Source organism: Meleagris gallopavo, chromosome 1 (genome assembly GCF_905368555.1).
Source record: "Meleagris gallopavo chromosome 1, MGAL_WU_HG_1.1, whole genome shotgun sequence".
Taxonomy (NCBI): domain Eukaryota; kingdom Metazoa; phylum Chordata; class Aves; order Galliformes; family Phasianidae; genus Meleagris; species Meleagris gallopavo.
Genome location: NC_139404.1, coordinates 48,103,031 through 48,125,894, shown reverse-complemented (window position 1 = coordinate 48,125,894; position 22,864 = coordinate 48,103,031). Strand labels below are relative to the sequence as shown.

Genomic DNA, 22,864 nt, shown 5'->3' with positions numbered 1-22,864 from the left:
CTTGCTCTCTACACTGTTTTTCTTTAAAATGTTAACAATATCAGAGCTATATATAGCTGGATTACTTTTAATGTCCCCTTTCCACTGTGGAAGTACAATTTGCTGTAGGGCTGGTTCTAGGTTATTTAAGAATAATACAGTTTACTTATCACACCGTCACAAAGATACTGATTTTGCATCTGAAAGTATTTAACAACGCAAATTATTTTTCATTAGTTGTTACAATTCAAGCTCAAAAGTTGTATCCAAAAGCCTGAAGAGACGTGCAAGGCAAATACTATAATTTTTCCAGAACGACTGTCACAGTAGAATGACAATCGTTAACCATTTAAGTGATCTGATAGGACTCCACCATTATTTCATGTGCATCTTTTGATTTATCTTACTTTCACATAGATGTATGTATGTTACACATTTAAGCACTGTGCAGAATACACCCTTTAGTGATGCTTTTGTTGTTTGCAGAATGAGTCATTTGATGAACATGCTCAGAACTGGAAAATAAAGGCCACCAATTCTGCTTTTAAAAAAGCACAAACACAACCCTCCCTCCCTGCCCTTTGCATTCCCTATAAACACCTGTTCCCCCATCTCCCACCCGAGCTCTACAGCTTAGTACACGAATACCAGCATAGCAGTACAATTCTTATCACAGAAAGCAGTACTAGTTAAAACAAGATCTGTAACTCATTTGATTTCCTAGCTCAGGGAAATCCAGGCCAGAGTTTGCAGCCAGCCCTGAGGATGAGCTCTCCAGAGACTGTCTGGGGGAGGCACCACACTGCTTCCAGAACATTCTCTGCAAAGTCAGCCACACTCCCTTAGTTTTATGTTCCTTTCCATTCCTTGTTGCATGTCACAGCATGTACACAGCTTAGTTATGACAGAGCTAGTTTTCAAATGCAAAATACTTTCCTGTACGGGAGGAGTTGTTCGTTTAGTATTCAAGAACACATGAATTAAATTATAAAGAACAGGAGAATTAATGAGAGGACTTGCTAAGCACCAGATCAGCTGCAGCAACATCTGTGCACTGCAGCCTAAGCAGACTTACCCATCCTGAAAACTAGCACTGACCATTTTAAATGCTTCCAAAAGGTGGTGGGTTTTTTGTTATTATTTATTTTTTATCTGGGAGAGTAACATGGTAAACAAACAAACAACCACTAGCATATTCCTTTCTATCCTTCAGGGAGCAGCATTACCAAAAACAAAGTCTGAAATGGCTGCCTTTATTTCCCACACTCAGTACTGTCAGTTAAAGACAACCATACAGACAACAACAACAACAAAAAAAACATCCCACACAAAACAAAGCAACCACGGGAGGACTTTGCCTTCAAACATGAATGCAATTTTCTAGTCTGTGATCAGAAAGGACCTCAAAGAGCAGATGTTACAGTTAAAAGTAATGGGGCCAATTGTACTCCAAATAATTATTATTAGCTATATGGTTTCAATTGGTACATATGGTAGAAAATATCCTCAAATTTTAAATGTCACAGTTGATTTATCTCAAAATAGGAAGGTACAAAAAAATCTGCAACTTTATAATTTGCACAAACATTTCATCAGCAAAGTTCGTCTCACAAGTAAATCATGATGAAATCTGTCTTTTATAGCTCAAAAGAAAAATAACCCCCCCCCCCCCCCAAAAAAATCACAAGAGAAAATCTTATGGCCCTGGGCCCCCTTTAGGCGATACATACAAATACAGCCCCAAACATTCCCTTCTCCTCTGTCTTTGCTTCTTTTCCAAAGCACAAAACATAGCAAATTATTCATGTAACAGCCACAAGCTTGGTAGCTCCCAATTACAAAAACATGGTGGGTCTGCACCCATGACTGGAGTGCTGCAATGGATAGCTGTAAGATCTTCAGAAAGGGCAGGCAAGAAAGAAAGGTTGGTGGCATGGCTCTCTATGTTAGAGTGCTTGGGGCTGGGAATGGTAAGGTAGAGTCTCTATGGGTACGATCAAGGGAAAGGCCAACAAATCAGACATCCTAGTGGAGGCCTGTTGAGATCATTAAAGGCATTATGGCTGGAGGCAGCCTGGGTTGCAGTGACCACGCCCTGGTCGAGTTTGTGATCTTAAGGGATGTGGACCTGGCAAAGAGGAGTGTCAGGAGCTTGAACTTTGGAAGAGCAAACTTTAAGCTGTTCAATGGACTACTGGCTAAGATCCCCTGGGACGCTGTCTTTAAAAACAAAGATGTTGAGGAGAATGCAAGAGCTCTCTGTCCCTCTGACTAAGAAAGTGGGCAGAGAAGATAGGAAGCCAGCGTGGCTCGGTAAGGACCTGCTGGGCATGCTGAGGGCAAAGAAAGGTGCGTACAAGCTCTGGAAACAAGGCCGTGTCACCTGGGAAGAAAACAGGGATGCCATCTGGACTTGCAGACGTGGGATCACGAACTCCAAGGTGCAGGCGGAACTGAACTTGGTGAGGGACTTGAAAAACAACAGGAAGACTTTCTACAGGTGCACTGGCCAGAAGAGACAGGCCAAAGCGAGTGTACCTCCTTTGGTAAATGGAAAAGGAGAACTTGCTTCAATGGACGAAGAGAAGGCTGAGGTACTGAAGTTCTTTGCCTCGGTCTTCACTGGTTGCCAGGATTCCAGTACTTCTCACGTCCCTGAGCCCTGCATCCCTCTAGGTGGGGACCAGGGTGGTAAATCCTCCCCCACACTGTGAGGACAGAGCAGGTCCGAGACCGCCTCATAAGACTGAATGTGTACAAGTCTATGGGGCTGGATGGCGTGCATCCCAGGGTTCTGAAGGAGCCGTCTGAGATGACTGCCGAGCTGCTCTCCATCATATTTGAAAAGTCGTGGCTGTCAGTTGAGGTCCTGGATGACTGGAAGAAGGGTCACGTCACTCCCATTTACAAGAAAGGGAGCAAGGAGGACTCCAGGAATTACAGACCAGTGAGTCTCACTTCTGTGCCTGGGAAGATCATGGAACAGATCCTCCTGGATGACATGCTTGATCACATGAGGAATAAACGTGTGATTTGAGACAGGCAGCACAGCTTCACCAGAGGAAGGTCATGCTTGACCAATATGGTGGCCTTCTATGATGGAGTGAAGGCATCGGTGGACAAGGGAAAGGCAACTGATGTCATGGTCCCCCACTACATCCTTATCTCCAAATAGGAGGGGTGTGGATTTGATGGGTGGACCAGTTGATGGATAAGAAATTGGTTGAAAAGCCGCAGACAAGAGGGTGGTCATCAATGGCTCTACTTCCAGGTGGAAGCAGGTAACGAGCAGCATCCCTCAGGGGTCAGTCTTGGGACCAGTGCTCTTTAACATCTTTATCAGACACTGTTGGAGGTGAATTTATTTAGCGAACAAATACTGAAAAATGGAAAGACCTAAGCCTATAAATGAAAACAATGTAAGAAAAAAAATATTAACTTGCTTCACTGGTAACTCTTTTGAAAATATATTCTTGATAAAACCATTGTAAAGTTTACAACTAACTAACTGTTTTAAAATAACTATAACATGATTAAATATTCAAGATGCAAAGCAGTTTTAAGTGCTTCATAATCATTTAGTTTTACCATTTCCAATCAAATCAGCTGCTTGAAAATTAGTTGCATGGATTAAAGAGTACTGCATTAATTGAGCAATCCATTCCAGTTTGTTTTGAATCCTACCTGAAATTGTTTGGTCCTAGTGTATCTTCTGAAATAGAAGATGCAGCTGTGCAAACTGAGACAATTCTTAGTTTTAAAAGGAATATAAAAATAATCGAGCCATGCTAATCATTTACAATTTAGTAAAGAACAAATGTAATGAGCACTTCCATGAAGAACAAGTAAAAAGTAGAAGTGTTTTCTTAAATGCAGCTTTCAAAAAGAAAGAAAAAAATAAGAATCTACTCGCTCCTTCAGAGTGAAATATTGTTGGATATTTTTCTCTTAGAAATTTATATGTATGCAGTACTGTTACCCCATTAGGGACTTATTTGCTTCTGGAAGCCTACCCCTCCAAGCTCACCTATCCAGAAGTACAAAACTAATCATTCCAGAATGCAGCAGGTCTCAAAAGTAGAGAAAATGCAAACAAGAACACAGAGCCCAGTCTGACAATACATCTATCTCACATTAAAAACAAAGTTGAAGTTGATAATTCATTATACACAACCACTTCTAAATCAAGTAATGCACAACTAATTTATATTTATATAAATATAAAATATTATATTATATATTTATATATTTAATAAAAGTATCTCTTTGCATCCATTAGAGTGCCATGCTTCCATGTAGGTAATCAATGTTTTTCCACTAACCCACTAAAGAACAAACAAAAATACTGAAAATGTGGGAAGAAGGGAAAAAGGGTCATCTTTTCAATTACTGTATACTTGGACTTCTGAAAACAGAAGATGTGTTCCGCGTTAACACTGATTTCAGGACCTAACATATCGCATGCATTCCAAGGTCCATTTTACTGAAGAAAAAAACATCCATCTACATCACACATTTTACTATAACAGAAACACTCTGTAGCTCCCTTCTGAAGCAGTTATTTCCTACAGCAATTCCAAAAATGATTATGTTTTTCAAAACATTCTGTTATAAAGTAAATCAAAGAACAAAGGAAACAGAAAACACTGTGGAGACAGGGAGAGCTTTCCTATAAGCCCTGGCAATCTCCGTACATCATGGTTTTTTTTGTAAAATAGAAGTTAACTTACTTACTTAACTGACAAAGATTTGGTTTTCAAGCACCAAAAAAAAAAAAAAAAAAAGCACAAAAAGGACTGTATGAGAGAACTGATGTGAATATACATTGCTGTACTAAAGTCTAACAAGTATTAAGAAACAACCCTTAAATGAAAGTAAAAAAAATATATATATACTACCTACCCTTTTCATGTTCCCCTGAAAGAGAGGTTTACAAAACAGCAGAAAACAGAGCCAATACTGCTTGACAATTTTCACGTATTTTCAAGTCTTGTTACACTACTAACATGTACTTATTATAAATAAGGCACATCTTAGCAAGATTTAAATAAGCCTTACTGTCCAAATTCTCAGACATTCCGAAGTGCCCAAGTGGTTTCTGTCTCTTTAACTACCTTATCCAATCAAGAAAGATCACTACAAACTAAACAGTTATTTAAGTCAAGAATGACTGAAAAAAACCTGCACCAGTTACGAAAACAAGTAATAAGACTACCTAACAGCTTCACCTGCAATCATACATTGATATTATTCTTATCACTGACCTGTTATCTTAAAGCAGGAAAATCTTACAATAACTAGATTTACAAAATTTACAATTAGTTGAAGTCAAGAATCAATCTGCCCTTAAATTCCTGTGTTTCAGTGATGTTCTAAAATAGTCTCTGTCTGTCTCTGACATGCACTGTCTGCTCAAAATACTTCATATTTTCAAAATGGTGCACTGCCACTAATACTAGAAGATCATTTACGTAAGCAGATAACTCAAAACTAATTTAACCATGAAGTACTTTGGAACAGGATATGTAAAAACCACCATGAATCAACATGCAAAAATACTGAAGGAATAAACGTTTAAGCATTTAATATGGACTTTCACAATTTTTGCATTAAGTTCACCTTCAGACAGGAAAAATACCATGATGTTACTCAAGTACCGATGAGTTACTCAGCTCTTCTGCTGCTTCTGAGATGCCTCATGAGAACTTCAAGTAATTTCCCATTTAATTACTCTAAAATTAACTAACATCTAGCTTAAGACCCCATAAAGACCTTAATTAGGTAATTTAGACAGACGCAAAGAAGAAAATAAAGTACTAATGTAGAAAAGCATCTTCTTTCTCTTACTCCTTCAATCAGAGCACTGCTTTTCTCCTGTTTTCATGGCCTTGGACACCAACACCTATCAACTACATTTAAATGAGTTTCAAGTATGACAGATACCCAGGCAACCTTCAACAAGTAACATGCAGTAAATACCTAGGTCATATGAAGCCACTAGCACTTCTATTCAGATTTCATATAATAAAAGAACAATTTACTTTGAATCTTTCATTTTATTATTTGTAGTAGTTCTGCAAGATTTATACTGCTGTTATTCTTGAATAATAACTAACTGCTACCAGCAAAATAGTTTAATACTTATATAATTGTTGCTATTCCAATGTATTTATGCAGGTTTTGAAATTTTATTTTAACATTGGAAAAAAATAACTTGTTGAAAATACGATATCAAATGTAACTCTAGTCACTTGATAAAGAGTTTATTTTAAATATTAGTTAAAATATGAGGCAAGATTTTGAAAAATGAGCAGCATAAAGTAAGAGCTCTTCTGGCCTGGTAAAGAAGTGAACCACAATTAAATCACTTGTCAAACAATACGTATGAGTATGACCTTTGACATTTTTGCCCTACCCAACCTACCCTGTAACTGAGAAAGGATAGAGATCTATGAATTAATTCAGTGAGAGGGGTAAAACCAACAACATGACAACCACTCTCCTGCTGACAAGAAAAAAGTTACAGTTCTTCAGAGTATTTTCTATAGCTTAAAATTCCAAATTTTGTTCAGCCAAAAATGATAGAATTGCTTCCCAGCAAAGCAGAGCTGGTGCTTACCTCCAAGGTCCGAAGCATGTGATGACAACAGCTCTGCTCATTTGCACACAATCAAGCTAAACTGCTGCAATGAACACTTTGTCAGCCATTTTGAAACTGCACTGTCTCAGCTACACTGAAAATATGATTAAGATGGCTGCAATGTGCACTCAAGACCAGCCATTCAGTGGCAACTCAGCAGTGGATAAAGCTTTTATACAGCAGAGCACCTCCCTGTTTGCTACACTGCAACAAACTGCAAAGGCAGAGGGGGGCCAGATAAAAGGTTTCTGAGGCAGAAAATGGTTAATGCATGGCTGCAACATTACCAGTGGTGTTCTGGTGCTACAAAAAGAAAACAAAAATAAATGAAGATCTGCTGGATGTTAAAAGGTGCAGCCTTGCTAGGTCTGCAATCCAGAATTTGTATCACATTCTCCAAATTCTTTCTTACTCCAGGCAGTTCAGAATCCATGTCACACATTAACAGCCAGAGACAGAGCCAAATCATGGCTAGAACTGACAAGGATTAGGAATTAATTTTGAAGAGCAGCTTCATTTTTTCTTTTTTTTCTTTTTCTTTTTTTTTTTTTTTTAACATATCTGTATCTTTTTACAATACCAGCTGTTTCAAAACATTAGTTGATCAATAAAACAGTTTCACTTGAGGAAAAAAAAAAAAAGGAAGATAGAAATGAGGAAGCTGCTAACAACAACAACAAAACAACCACAAATCAAGAACACTGAAGAACTTCAGTAAAACCCAGAATTCACATACCTAATTCTTACATAATATACTGCACCACTGTTACAGATTTTTTTTTTTTCCCTTCCAGATACATCTAGAGTCCCTTCAAACATGTTATTAGTGCTGCTGTTGTTTTTGGTTTTTAAGTTTGCTCCTGAAGATGTAACTGATTTAAGAATTCAGGGGAGGGAGGAGCAATGAAGTGAGGGAGAGGTTACAGGCAGGGGAGTCTTACACAAATACATGACTTTAATGTAAATAGAATATAATACAAGTTCCCGTTAAGATCTGTTCATTAACATCAATCATCTGCTCTCATCCAGGCAACAGTACATGAGATCTGGAGGGAGCACTGCCATATCTGCCTTGCTTCATCATGTAACCCTCCTAGAAAGTCCAAATATAGCTATTTTTAAATAACTGCAAGAACAGATGGAGCTATTTTGAAAGAAATTAACATTGAATTATTCCTAACCTTTACCAAAGAAGTAGAACATGCCCTCCATCCATTCTTTTACGAAAGCATCTAAGCTTACGTAACTGCACATATCTGTCGCCAGTTGTAGATGGTTATTTCAGGACTGATTATTCGTGCCAGCAGAGATTTTTGGTGTACTCACCAGCTCTAGTACTGGAAATTTAAAATGTTTAAATGGACTACTTGCCTAATACAAGAACAAGGAAAAAAGCATAGTTTGCAAAAACAAGGGAAAGAACAGTCACACATGTAATCAACTACTACAAAAATTATTGTAGCCAAAGCATTCAATAAAGCACACTTAAAGTTCAGATGTCCCAAAGACAAGTCTCTTAAGGAAATTTTTGAGGAGTAGACAATGATTTCAGTACACGCAAGATGCTTTAAAATTACCCACTACACTGAAGCTTTTCTTTGTGAAAATGTATTACTCCATCAAAATCAACTTTGCAACAAATTCAAGAAAATAAAGAAATATTTCTGAATAACCACTTAAAACTCCATTTTGCCTCAACTTAAACTTAAGCTTAAACTTCATATATAAAATGCCTTCAAGCTTACAGGAACTTACAGTAGCTTGCAACACCCTTAAACTTGGATTTGCTGTTTCATCTACAAGTAAGTACTCATTTCAATTTCTGTAGTAACAATATTTTAAGTGGAAGAGAAATCTGTATTTACCATACCTACAAAAATACTATATCAAAACCTGAATTCTGATCTGCAGTCCTAGATGTTCAACCTAAACCTGGAACGTTTTCATCTGGAACCCAAGAATTGCGCTTGTACAATACTGCATTCTCTAGCATTTGGTCTTAGAGCTCTGTAGATGAAAATTCTGTAAGTTAAATAGCTGTCACTACTTAGTTTAAATAAAAATAATATATTTGGAAAAAAAAAAAATAAAAAAAATCACTTCCATCAGCCCAGACAGAATAGAAACAATATCACACTCTGACTGCAGCGGTAAATCACCTAATCACAAAACATCATGAACACAGAGGGAATGATGTGTTAATACAGCCATCTAGTCTCAAAAAAACTCCATCAGAGTGCTAAGACATCAGAGGAACATACTCAGACTTCACTTCCATATATTCAACTGCACAGTTGTGTTAATAATTTAACATTAACTAAATATCAACATAAAACCAGATGTTTAATTAAACACAGAATTGGTATTTAAATAACTCATCTGTGAATACCTTGGTCCAGAAACCACTAAAGCGAACTCATATTAATGTTGAATTACTACATTAGCATGGCACTACAATTTTTTTTTAAGAGGTTCCTCAAAAACAGCATTGGAATGACTGTTTTAATTGATCCATGTAATCCTATATCCTACTACAAATCAATTCTGTTAAGTATGATCAATTTCAAGTCTGTACAACAGCCAAGATAATCTTGCCAAATTAATTCATACAGCAAAATACAGAACTGTGCCACATAATCACAAGAACATCAATTCAGCACTGCTACACTTGGTGGCAAGGTTGCAACTGATAAGGAAACTTTTACTCTGAGCAATGTAGTAGGTCTACTAAGCTAGAAATAGAATAATGAGAACATGAACATCAAGATTCTTTGAAAAGAACACACAATGAACAGTTAATTATAAACAGCAACAAAAAAAATTCCTATATTTAGTCAGTTATTAATTATAAAAATGTACTGCTATCCAAAATAAGTAGAGACATTCTTTTCTGCATTATAGGTACATAAAAACTAGACTTCGTGTTTGTGAAGCACATAAAATAGTAGCAAAACCACCAGATATGAGAAACAAATAGTGGGTTTAATTGCCATTATTCATGAATTGTGTAAGTCCCCGCATTAGGGAATTCATTTTATGCTAGTTCTGACAACCACTATTAGTCCCACTTCAGTGGTCTGAAAACTGAGAAATTACCTACCCATGACCACATACCAAAGAGTACCTTTCTCTGTGCATTTCCCCTTAATTCACCCAAAGAATTCTTAATGTTCAAAGTAATACTCTCATATCTTCCCTTGGGACTGCAAAACACAGTAAATAAGCAGAACATGATACTTATTTTTTACGTTCATGTAAACTCACCTGTGTAGAAAGTTCATATACAAATTTTTTCATTTCATACTTAATCAGACACTAACCACACTTTCAATATTCTTAAGAATATAAAATTAGTAGCGGTAATAAATGTAACTCGGATAAAAAAAGTATGCTAGATAATGTCCCGAAATATATTCAACTTACAAGAGAAAGCCAAACAGCATGCTTGCACAGTACTCTGATCTTATAGATGCAGATCCCAATGAATTTTTTGTAACAATATTATATTTGCTTGTATGATCTAGGATATTCACCAAACAGGAGCATGCTATTAAGTGTTCTAGCTCTGCTATTTAGAAACCTTGTTTAGTAAGACAGCCAGACGCACAAAGTGTTCTTTGTTTGCGATTGCGCAGGGACTACCATTTTAATCTCAATGCTTATTGCCAAAAACATTTGGGCTGGGCATTGCCCATCTCATCTCTTCTCTCAACAATTCTACTCAATTTTTCCATCCAAAAACCCTCCTCGCGATAATGGTCACACTGTCATTACAACATCAGAGTTATTACAACATCACTGTTATGCAACAGAACATTGTCACGTAGGCATTTCCACTGAATATCTGTTGAGGGTTAAGAAATGAGGAATGATCCACCTCTGACAGGCCCTAATGTACACCTAAATTAAAACGTAGCGCTCAACTACCATTTGATTTCAATATTTTAGTTACTTAAAGAGCAGTACCAATGTGCATGCGTATTTTTGACAGGAACACCTGACCAACGCATCCCTCGTTATGTTCGACGCAGGTCTCCCTGTCAGCCTCATGTGCCTACTGCTTACTGAGGACAACCGGGCCTTTTCTTCCTTTTCTTCCTTAGCTCAGCGCACAAGCCCGTGCGCTTCAAGAACTTCCATCTGAAGTCCCACCAGCACATAACAGCGCAAAAAATAACAAGCGTTTTTCTCCTTGCTGCCCCCTCAACGCAAGCAGTGCAGCACTCAGGCCTGGCGCTCTCTATACTGTGCAGAAAATTCCCAAGCAGCAGCCAGCAGCACGCAGGCAGCCATTCCCAGCCCCACACAGCACCCAGCAAAGCGCTCGGGTGCTGCCATCCCACCCTCACAGCCGCGTGGCGCCTGTGTGCCACAGTGCCCGCGCCTCACCTCAACCCTCGACGGTCACACGGACGCCCGCCGGGCGCTGAAGGGCACTCTGCGCCTCCAGGACCCCGCACGGCGCCCACGTGCCCCCTGTGCCACACAGACCTACCTGTAAGCCGGGACTGCCGCCGTAGGGGGTCCTCCACGCGTGAGGGAGGGAGGAACGCGCGTCCCCGCGCCACGCTCCCCACCTGCTGCCACCTCTGGACGAAAACAGCACCACGCATGCGCGCCGCCGCCTGCACTGGAGCCGAGTCACGTGCTCCCATGCAGTATGTGCGTAGCTGCGCTACTGCGTGTGTGCGCGCGCGGCGCGTGTGCAAAGCTGCAGCCCCGGAGCATGCGCACTGCCGCCGCCGCCGCGCAGGGCAGCGCTCCACATAGAGCGCTGCCACTGCCCGGCAGCGGTGGAATGCCGAATACCGAACGCCGCCCGCCGGGCTCTCTCAGTACCTGACTCGCCGTGCCCGCCCAACTCTTCCCTCAGCGCCAGGCAGCCGCCGCTCCCGCCTCTTCCGTGCTGCCGCCGTAGATTCAAAATCGGAACCCGCTCCCGGCACCAGCGCCGCCTCCTCCCCTCGCACGCGCCGGGCCGTTATGCAAATCGCTCTCGTGTCCCCTCCCCTCTCTCTGTTGGCCCCGCCCCTTCCGTGGCCGGCAGTGGGGCTGCCACGGAGCCGGCCAATCCCGGGGCCGGTCATCCTCGCAGCATGCAAATGAGTCTCCGATATATTTAAATGAGCGCGTGGCTCCGCCCCCTGGGTAGTGGCAGACGGTTATTTCGCGGTCGTGCTCTGGAATGAGGGGCGCCCCGCAGCCGTTGCCGCCAGGGGTCGGTGTGGTGAAGCTGAGGGCAACGGCCTCAGCGCTCACCTTTCCCCCCTTTTCTCCTTTCCCCTTCTTCTCCCTTCTCCTCCCGCCTTCTCTCTCCTTCGTCCTTCTTTTGGCTTCCTGCCTCGGGCAGCCATGGGCTGTACAGTGCACTCTGGCACCTGAGAAGTCTTTTCTGAAGCTTGCTGGGCAACTCTGAAAATAACCTGCGTTATCAGCTCTGTATGTGTGTGTTCCCTACAGCTCCTCCTGTCCAGTTACTGGGTTGTCAGCAGAGCAACTTCGAGCTTTCTCTATGACAGGCAGCACCTCAAGAAATGATAGAGGCTGTTGGCTTTTGTGTGTGTGTGTGTGTGTGTAACTAACTTTGTGTTTCCAGTGTGCCAAGAAACCAAACTGTTTGGCTGTACTTTGAGCAGGTCTAAGGCACACAGAATATCTGAGGTAATACATGGGTCAAAAGTATAAGCGGCCATTTCCATTTCCCACCTGCCCTCCCTTTCTAGCTGAGGGCTGTGGACGGGAGGGAAGGAAGGCTTGGAACATACTTTTACCTGAGCTATGACTTGGCACGTTTTGTGCTGTAGCTAACGGCAGAAATGACTGTTGTCGATAGCTCATCTGTCCCTCAAGGCACTCTTCAGTTCTGGCAGAAAAAATGGTGGCTCTATCCTCAGATAGGTACAAGGATGTCATAAAACATCGAGTGTTTTCATAATAAATGCTTACATACTGCCTGTGCTAATCTAGTGTGGAGACTCAAGTATTAGTCACCTGCTAACTGCAATGGAGTATTCCATTTCCTCTTTGTTAACACCATAACACTGCCATCGTTCCTACTGAACATACGAAACAGACACTGAAAAATGGCATCCTGACATATCTGCTTCAAGAGTATGCTAAATACCATTGTCTGAAAAGTAGATTCATTACCAAGTGCGCAATGAGCAAATTCCCACGCGTTCCCAGCAGGAGAAATGCTGCTATTTATTTGAGCCCAGGTGCCAGAGGAAGTTTCCAAAAAAACAAGCACAATAATACAAGTTTCTACACCACATTTTAAACATTAAATTCTCAAGTATTCTGCCTTTCTAATACAGAAGAAACATCTACTACCTACATATTCACAAGGCTAAGCAGTCATGGCAGTCTGACTCCTTTTGGCTTTCCTGGCCATCTGTGCTTTCATTGCATTGCTTGGGGGTCTTATGTGACGCTTGGTAGTCATTTGGGGAATGGTCTCCTTACTCTTTTTATCCTCATATGATCACCTAAGAACAAACTCAACTGTTCTTCCATTGCCTGTTTTCCAAGGGAAACTGTCCTTGTTTAATCAGAAAACATCAATGGCTAAGATGTTCTTCTTTAATATAAGCAGTACTTGAACAAAGAGTTCTGTGTTCACGTTGATTTAACACAGACAACGCCCATTCCTTTCCAAGGGAAAATTAATGTTTCCATTACATGTATCCCCCTCTCCCCCCCTGGAAAGTTTCAAAATATCTACCTAGAATCAATATGAAGTCAGTTTTTGTCAGTCACATACAAAACAACATGACCAATTGGGCTTTGTGTTCCTGTAAGTCATGAAACAGTACTTACAACACAGCCATTACACAAGTTCTGTCAGATGTGTTCGACAGATTGAGTGGTAGTGTTTTGAGATGCTGTCATTTCCCATGGTTTGCCTGACCTCCCTGCTAAGTGCCTGCATTTACCTTATGAAGAACAAAATGTATGCATGTGCCTATAAACTTCTGTAAATCCATCTGCAATAGTGCTTTAAGCAGGTGTCCTAGCCCAGGAACCTGAACCACTAAAGTGTGTACATTTTACTCTGCTCTCTCTGCTACTGGTACAGAAATTTCTAAAAAAGGGTGGCAGACACCTGAAACAGTAAACTCTTGCAACTAGTTTAATGGAGCTGTAATGGAAAACTAGAATGTTTTGTCTTGAAAAAAGAGAGAACTGGATTTTTCTTGTGTCTTATGTGCTTTTGCATACAGTCAGAGAAAAGCATTCCAGAAAGAAAAGACTAAAGAAAAGGCTAGAAAGCACCAGAAGTGGGTAGTTACTAGCTGTGCCTTTTGTTAACTTGAAATTTCACTGCTGGTGAGCTCTTTATCAGCGCATAATCCATCCTCCAAGAGTCAAACAGTAGTGAAAGCTTTGAAATGAAGGAGTGAAGGCTAAAAGACGCTTGTTTTCAGAAGACTGAGTATTATTATAGTAATGTCCCCAGATAATATTGGTGGTATTCCAGTTCAGTTTGGAAGCCCTTAGAACAACAGAGTGTTTCAGTGACTACAGTGCATTCCTTTTACCTGGAGGTAGAATGAGTAGGGAGATTTTGTCACCCTAAAGACAAATTAAGTATACAGGTAGGTATGAATTTGTTGCTATTAGCTTTATTTATTCATTTCTCACAGATAAACATAGGAAAGCACCATGAAATGAATGATTAGAAAAATCTTTCTTGGATCTCAGAGGGAAAGATAGTACTGAAAATCTGAAAGCCTTAAAATATTTTATTTATCAGGCATCACATGTGTCTCGATGTGGTGATAGGACATAGTTTACTCAGCAACTGAGGGGAATAGTTGACTAGTAATTGAAAAGAGAGTGCTGCTGATTGAGATTATCCCCAGTGTCTAGACCACTGACAAGCTGTGTGCTTAGAATTCTTGTAACATTCTACCTTCTTTCAAATTCTGAAGAGTTTATACTTCGTTAATGAGAACAGAAACAGAAATCTCAAGGACGTTTGGAGAGCCAGTTCTGTAATGAAATACAGAAACATAAAAGATGCAGTTGAAATTTCATGGCTAAGCACATGGGAAATTTTCTACAAGACACACTAGACCAATGGTTATTTCTTAAGAATTAGTCCTAAATATTTGAAATACTAATTAGAAGATGTTTTTAAAAAGTCATTTATTAATAAATTAAACATTTACTTGAAAAGTAACAGGAAACAAATGCATTCAACATTTTATATAGAATTGTCTACAAATGTGTCTAGAATGTATTCTTCTTTTGCAAAGACAGAATGTGATCTTTTCACTAAAGCTTCATGATAATAATATAAGTAGAATATTTTAAGTTTGTTTGCTCCATAACAGTTACAGAAAGACAAACTACAGAAAAGCAAACAAAATTAGTTAAATTTCTTCTCTGAACTATTTATTGTTGATGATCAAAGACAATAGTTTAACAGAAAGTCAACATCAAAATTATTTTTAAAGGGAAATACTTATTTCCATTCTTCTTTTAATTTGTGAAAATTGTAGTTTAATTTATTATTGCTTCACAATAGTTCTACAGAAATACAAAAGAATACTCCCGATCATTTGATTTAATGTCAGTGTTCTTTTTTTTCTTCTCTTTTCCAAGCAACATTCTTTAGCTTAAAACAAACAAAAGCCAAACCAAAGCAACCAACTAACCAACCAACCAAAAACCATTAAAAAATAACAACAACGACAAAATCCTTCAAAGTTGTATTAATGTAGCCATTATCATAAGGAAGTACCCTGCTATGACTGTGCTATAAGCACAGTGAGTTAACAAATGTGAAGAGCAATTACATTATTTAAATAAGTCATTTGAGAAAGGGAAAGTCCAGTTTTCTGTCAACTGCTCTCACTGAAGGCAGACTAGTCATAAATTCAGAAGAATAATAGTATCAGTTTATATTGCTCAGCCTCCGTGCAAGAAAGTTAAAATATAAAGTTGTTGAGAAAACCTATCTTCAGTAACTTTTCTCTATTTGCAAAATTCATTTTGTCGCTGCAGAAGTGACATGTAAAGCAAATGCTACATTGGAATTAAATTTCTAAGTTACTAAAATTGTAAGAACACAAAAAAGTATATGCCCATGTGCTTTGCTTTCCTGAACCCGCTAACATGTTGACATTGTAATGTTGCAGATGAAAAATAAAATTGATCACAATGCACTTTGTAAAAATAAGAAAATGAATATATTCTGTGCAACAAGATTTCTTCTTGATGTTCTTAATTCACCAACGGATGGTGAATTAAGAATGGTATGTATATACCATTTCATTTTCTTATTTCTAGGTAACTATCACCAACTTATGAATGACAGATCACTAATAAGCTGAATACATAATCCTTCTTTCTGTAAAATTGTGTTATAAAAATGAGACTTAACACGATGAATACTTCCTAAAGATTACCTCTTTCTATAGGATTTAGTAATTGCTAATGGAGATATTGCTTAGTCACAAATGAGAATGATGAAAAAAAGAAAGCAGTGCACAAAAGAGTTATAGCTGTCAGTATGAAAATGAAGTTATTGAATATAGAAAATTAGTGAAAAAATATGATTGTAAGAAATGGTTAGCAAAAACTAGTTTAATTTGTATATTTTATTTGTAAACCAATGCTTGAAAATATATTATTGTAAGAGGTCATCTTGCTAAATAGATGACATTTGAGACTGGAACATTATCTTAGCTTTTCTTTATAACTGACTGTATTAACAAGCATATTTTGCATAGTAATTACCAAATAGGATAGAATGATTTAGATTTCTCTAGCCATATACAGGTCCTGTGCAATGCAAAAGAAACATTGTAATATCAGAAAGTAATTTATCTGACAGAAATATGAGAACATAATTTGTAATTTGTATTTTAAAATGTAAAATAATTTCTAATTCAATGACTTGGAATTACAAGAATTTCACTAGGCTTAAAATTTCACTTAAGAAGGACATCTTTCTCATGAGGAAAAGCAGAAGATTATTAAAACTCATTTTTAAGGTATGTATATTTAAAATTTATTTTTAATACAGAACCTTGAATCACTGCAAACAGGAATAAATCTATGAGACATTTCCTAAATTTCTTAAATCATAAACTTGACAACATACAATAAGCATAAAAATGGTAAATGTAACTAAAATACTGGACGATTTTTATTTTTTTTTCTATAATTCAGTGAAACCTCTAAAGATATTTTCACTTAGGTTACTTTTCACTGTAGGTTAATTACCTCCAGTGTTGTGTCTTTTGTAAAATGTATGTAGATTGCTCTGGATGTAAAGCCTCCTATTTATTTCCATGAATACTCCAACAGATATAAAGAGCACAATAACACTATTTGATAGAACAAATTCTCAGCTATAAAATACTCTTTTTCACTACTATTAGCTATGCATTTTCACCAGCAATGAACAAGAGTCTGCATGCCATGCTCATAACAACTTGCATCAGCGGAGGTGACCTCTTATTGCTGTTGCCACTGTTGCAATACACCACCGATCCCCTCACTGTGCCAACATCCATAAATGTTCAGCAAGTGTTGATGAATGTCAGTGCGACCATCATTGTGGATGCAATTTTTTCCTCATAAGAGGAATTCAACAGCATACCTTTGCTTCAAATGCACCTCTAAATCAGATGCTATTTTGTCAGACTGCCCCTCTGCTGTCATATCACCAACATCTCCCTCTGATATTATTGGACAACATAATAAAATAGGAGGCATTACTTCTGGAGCAGCCCTTGTACTAATATTGTCTATTTTTTTTTTAAGAGCAATAAAATGCAGAAACTGGGAAAAATCCTAAATCCGGTCTATTTCTCTCATATTTAATATGTGTTGTTGTTGTTATTTTGGTTTTAATAAAATATACTAATGATCAAGAAAATGTTGTTTGTCTCTTTTGATAAACTTACACTGGGTGACTGCTGTATTAACTAACTCATCTATTTACTGATCTGATATGTTTTAGCTTAAATACCTACTACTAATAATCTTTTCTTTTTCTTTTTTTTAACTCTTAGTGTTCTTCTCTCTTATCTAACTTTCACCTTCTGAAATACAAACTACAACTAACTTCATTTATGTTATTCAGAAAGTTGTATTTTGTACTGTATGGATTAATATAGTTCAGCCACAAGTGCAGAGCTCAATGATGAAAAAGCAGTGACAAAAACATGTTTTCATAGCTCATTAAACCAGTTTTGAATATGCTTTGAGATATACACAAATATCACCTGCATTGTTTATTGTTATGCTTAATGCTTAGCTAATAAGTCTATCAGACTTTGAAAAAATAAGTAATTTTAAAAACATGTTACTTGATGTACAATTGTAGTCTACTAAACAAAGATCCTTTTCCAAAGTCCAAAAAATTTAAGCAATTCTGAGGAATGATCAGGAATCTGTTTCCTGGAAAGAAGAGATCTTCTCCTATTGTCCAAGTAACTAACTGTTTGATATGAGATAGTTATAAAATTCAGCTATAAAAACGGTACTTGACATATTGGAGAACCTTAAAGTTGTAAAAACTCTCTTGGCTTTATTTATTTTTCTTGCAGCTTATTTTGAATCACTGGAAGTATTCATGTGATGGCAGTGGGACAGTTTGCTTTTCATCAAGTTTATTAACCACGTATCTTTCTGAATACAGTTGTCTATTCACTACTTTGGAGATAATGGCTCTGGAAGTAGCTTGGTGTGGAAGAGCCCTCGTTCTCCCTAAAAATGTAAAGCAGTACTGTTGTAGCACTGTTAACACAGCAGAAATTGAGAAATTAACACTCAGTTTTAACTCCCATAGTACCTTTTGGATGAAATGTGCTTTACCTCTAAATTACACATCGTTTTATGAGTATGTCTTATTAACCTTTATCCAATATTTTTAAGGCATTTCTTGGAACAGGTGAAGAAATTTAAAGAATATGTCTGATGTTTCCTCCTGTGATTTCTCTGAAGAACATGTTTTGGCCTGTTCGAAGAAATGTATTTGAACATCACTGTGGAATGTAATACATTCAAGATGTCTTTAGTAAATGAACTATACAAATGATCTGAAATTGTGGGCTGATTTATTTAGTTATTTATTTATTTTTGGTTGTCATGTTATTGTCTGAGTCTAAATGAATAACAAATATTTGACCTTTTCTAATGTTTATAAACAAATACTCTCAAGAGAAAAATGTTGGCACCATTTAAAAAGGCTTATCCTCAGGGTGAATATCTTACTTATCTGAGTTTCTTTTTCTCAGCTGTAACCTTGGATTTTTTTCCACCCAGTGTAATACTTCATTTATATTTTTCCAAAATGTGGAAGTTTAACAAATCTGAGTGGTAACAGACATATAAATTTCTCAATAAATTATGTGAACCTGCAGGAAATTGCCAGTGAAGAATCAGATGTGGTGTAGTTTAGTTAACAACTTGAAAAGGCTGACTTAAAACTTGAAATTTGAAACTTGGGCTTAGCCAAAGTGTACATTTCCAAGAAGAGATTATTTACATAATAACATGGACTCTGGAATATCACATGATCTTCTCAGTTGTATTTTGAAAAGTCTCTCCTTTTTTCCTCTTTTTTCTTTCGTCTTACGTTAGGATGATCAGACTTACAGTGTGCTGAAGGCTTTGTAAACAAAAATTTGTGTGGCTATTCTTTGCTAGAAGTCTTTGTGAATAAAATTTGAATTTAAATATATTCTCTTGCCTTTAAAGATTTTCCTAATTGAAGTTGTCATCTGGTGTTTTTTGCCCAGTTCTGAGTACTTTCTCATGACATCCTCCTATGTCTTGTGGACACAAAGAAATTAAAGGGGCCCAATGGGATTTATTTTACGTACACTAAGCGCTACCTTATACTGTGAGACCTCTCTTAATTATTTTTCAATGGTCTTGAGAATCTGGGAAGCTCCCAGTTGACTGGAAGTTGTCAAACATCTCAATTTTCAAGAAGGACAAGAAAGGAGACCTGAGTAATTACAGGCCTGTCAGCCTCAATTCAGTGCCTGGCAAAACTGCAGATAAGATTATTAAGGACTTAGTGGAAAACATCCAAAAGACAATGCACTCATTGGCCACAGCCAATGCAGGTTCACAATGGGAAAGTAATGTTTAATGAACTTTATCTCCTTTGACAGATTAACCATCCAGTTGACTGAGGGAAGTCATTTGAGGAAATCTTTTGGATTTCAGTACTGTGTCTCACAGTATGTTTTTTGGACAAACCATACAGCATACAGCTAGACAAAGACATAATGCAATAGTTGAACAATAGTCTGGTGAATCAGGCTCCAAGTGGGGTTACATTAGGATGGTGGCCAGTCACCAGTGTGGTTCCACAGGGCTCAATTGCAGGGCTCGTTCTCTTTAACATTTTCACAAATAACTTGGGTATAGATCTTGAAAGAATACTATTTAAGTATGCAGGAGATGCATGGATCAAACTCTTGACTCCCTGAAGAGTTGAAAGGCCTTGCAGAGAGATCTTGACAAATCAGAGGGCTGGGTGATCACCAACCACACGAAGTCAAACAAGAGCAAGTGCCAAATTCTGCATGTGGGACAGGCAACTCTGGAGGATGAGGCTGGAAAGCAGTCCAGTGGAAAAGGATCTGAATATTCTGACTGATGGCAAGTTGAATACGTCAGCAGCTTACAGGGCAATCCATTCTCTGGGGTGAATCAGGCACAGTATTGCTAGCCAGATGAGGGAAGGGATTGTTCGCACTACACTGATGCAGCCTTGCCTCAAGAACTGTGTGCAGTTTGGGACATCACAGTATAAGAAGGACATAAAACTATTAGGAAGCATCCAAAGGAGGGCTACAAACACAGTGAAGGGACAGAGGGCAAGATGTATAAGAAGTAGCTGAGGTCCCTTGGTTTTTTCAGTCCAGAAAAGAGGAGGCTGAGCAGAGGCCTCATGGTGGCTCCTCACATGGGGAAGGGAGTGGAAGGACAGTGCTGAGCAGTGCTCTCTGGTAACAGAGACAGAGCCTGAGAGAATGGCATGGAGCGGTGTCAGGAGAAATTCAGGTTGGGTTTTAGGAAAGTGTTCTTCACCAAGATAATAGCTGGTTACTGGAACAGGCTCCCCAAGGAAGTATGGCACCAAGCTTGCTGGCATTCAAGGAGCATTTAGAGACTGCTTTCAGAAATTCAGTTTCATATAGAATCATAGAATCATCAAGGTTGGAAAAGGTCTCCAAAATCATCAAGTCCAACTGTGCATTTACCACTACCATTTCTCCACTAAACCATGTCCCTTGGTACAACATCTAAACATTTCTTGAAATCTTTCAGGGATAGTAACTTAATCACCGCCCAGGGCAACAGGTTCCAGGCTTTGTCACTCTTCTGGAGAGAAAGTTTTCCCTAATATCCACCCTGAACATCCCTGGCAGAACTTGAGCTCACTTCCTCTATTCCTATCACTAGTTACACAGGAGAAGTTTGAATTTTGAGTGGTTCTGTATGGAGCCAGGAGTTGGACTCAGTCCTTATGGGTACTTTCCAACTTGGGATGTTATATGATTCTAAGATCAGTATCTCATCTCTTGTATAAACATAGCTAAGAAAATATTGAACTGTTCATCTAATACTGGGGCAGGTAACTACCAAAACAAATGATAATTGAAGTAATTAATGAATGCAGAACCCAGTCACAATCCATTGCCAGGCGCCATGGTCTTACATAATGATATAATTAACTTCCATGACCTAGTGGAATAATTTTATACAGATTTTCTCCAGATGTTGGTAAACCTGAGGAAGAGAGAAAGGACCCCTTTTTTCTGTTTGTTTGCTTCCTTGACTACTACAGATCATAATATATTCACATATATATTCTTGAAAGAAGGCAGAAAGGAAGGAAAAGGAAGAAAAAGGAAGGGAGAGAGGAAGAGAGGGAAGCTTAGTTTACCTCTTCTGCCCTTTTCAGCAGGGAAGGCCTGTTCTCAAAATTTGACTGAAGGAGCCAATGATAAGAATTTTTAAGAGTTTGTCTAATGGGATGATAAGTACAGATAGAGACAATTTTATACTTCCAGCGTATGCAATTTTATACCAGTGTAGCAGAACCTTCTCACAGACACATTCCCTATCATAGAGGGATTTGAAATCACTTATCCATTCCCAATTTTACATGAGGTGCGTCTGTTCCTTGCCAGACATTACTTGTGACTGTGAAGGCTGTGAAGAGCAAACGGATGAAAAGTGGAAATTAAAAGGGAACAGTTGATAACAACAGATAGCAGTGTTGGAAGTAGAGCTTCCAGGCATTTATTTTTTCTATCCATCCATCTACTCCATCCCTTAATGTATTTGCCCTCTGTCACAGATGCAAAGTGCCCTCCTTTCTCTCTCCCCACTTCTTCATTCACTAATATCTCTTCTCTTCCAACAATCTTTTGCATGTCTTCATTCCTAAGCTGTACTCATACTAAAAATCTCTAAGTGCTATCTATTCTCAGGGTCTGCATGTCTTGTAAGCCCTGAGTCAAGAGCTAGAAAGCTTGTTTTTCTTTGGTCACAATCAGGTCCACTGTTCAGGAGATATAGTTCATTATTTCAAATATTTGTCAAAAATTACCATTTTTCCTGAGAATACCTATGAAACCTACCTGTTATACAGCTGTACAGTTTATTGCCTGTGAATGAAATATCATGGGCAGGTGAGAACAGGTATTTGGAACTGTTCATCAGGCTTCTCTTGTGCAACTGGGTTGCTGTAGATTGCAGACTGGATTTAGTCCTTCCATGGTTAGATTAGATGGAAACTAGGAATCTAAAAATATAGAAATCTAGATTCTAGAAATAACTCTGGACAGAAGTAAAGGTAAAATCATTTCATATTATTTCTATCCTACTGTCTTGGAAAAGTACCTTAAGATTTTATTTACAGAAATAACAGTTGAATATTGAATTGAGGCGGTGACAAGAATATATCTCCAGAAGTGGTTATAAGCAGTTGTTTTATTTGTTATAACCAATCTGAAATATATACATAATAATTACATTTTCCATAATTTCAAGAAGCATATCATATTAAAATCAGTACAAAATTGCAAGTAGCGAGCTGTTGTGAAAGTACTTAATAAATCTTAGTCCTGGACTCCAGTACATGACTGCCCCATCTACTGTATTACGATAGGTTAGTGTTGGCCAGCAGCCAGCCACCTACTCAGCCCCTCTCTCCACCTCCTCAATAGGACAGGAGGAGAAAACTGAATGGGAAAGCTT

General features: G+C 38.4%; 1 protein-coding gene across 5 annotated transcripts in view; it reads right to left on the bottom strand.

Annotated features, from left to right (window-relative positions):
• The window catches only part of ATF7IP (activating transcription factor 7 interacting protein), a 103,080-nt gene extending 91,435 nt beyond the window's left edge, over positions 1–11,645 (bottom strand). For 2 of the 5 annotated variants that reach the window (XM_003202340.5, XM_019614378.3), the window contains exon 1: positions 11,459–11,633. The gene's annotated coding sequence lies outside the window, so the exon portion shown is untranslated. Of the gene's footprint in view, positions 1–11,114; positions 11,431–11,458 lie in introns of those variants that run through there. The other 3 variants (XM_085224876.1, XM_085224922.1, XM_010710065.4) reach the window with 3 other exon arrangements.
• Positions 11,646–22,864: the final 11,219 nt, after the last annotated feature.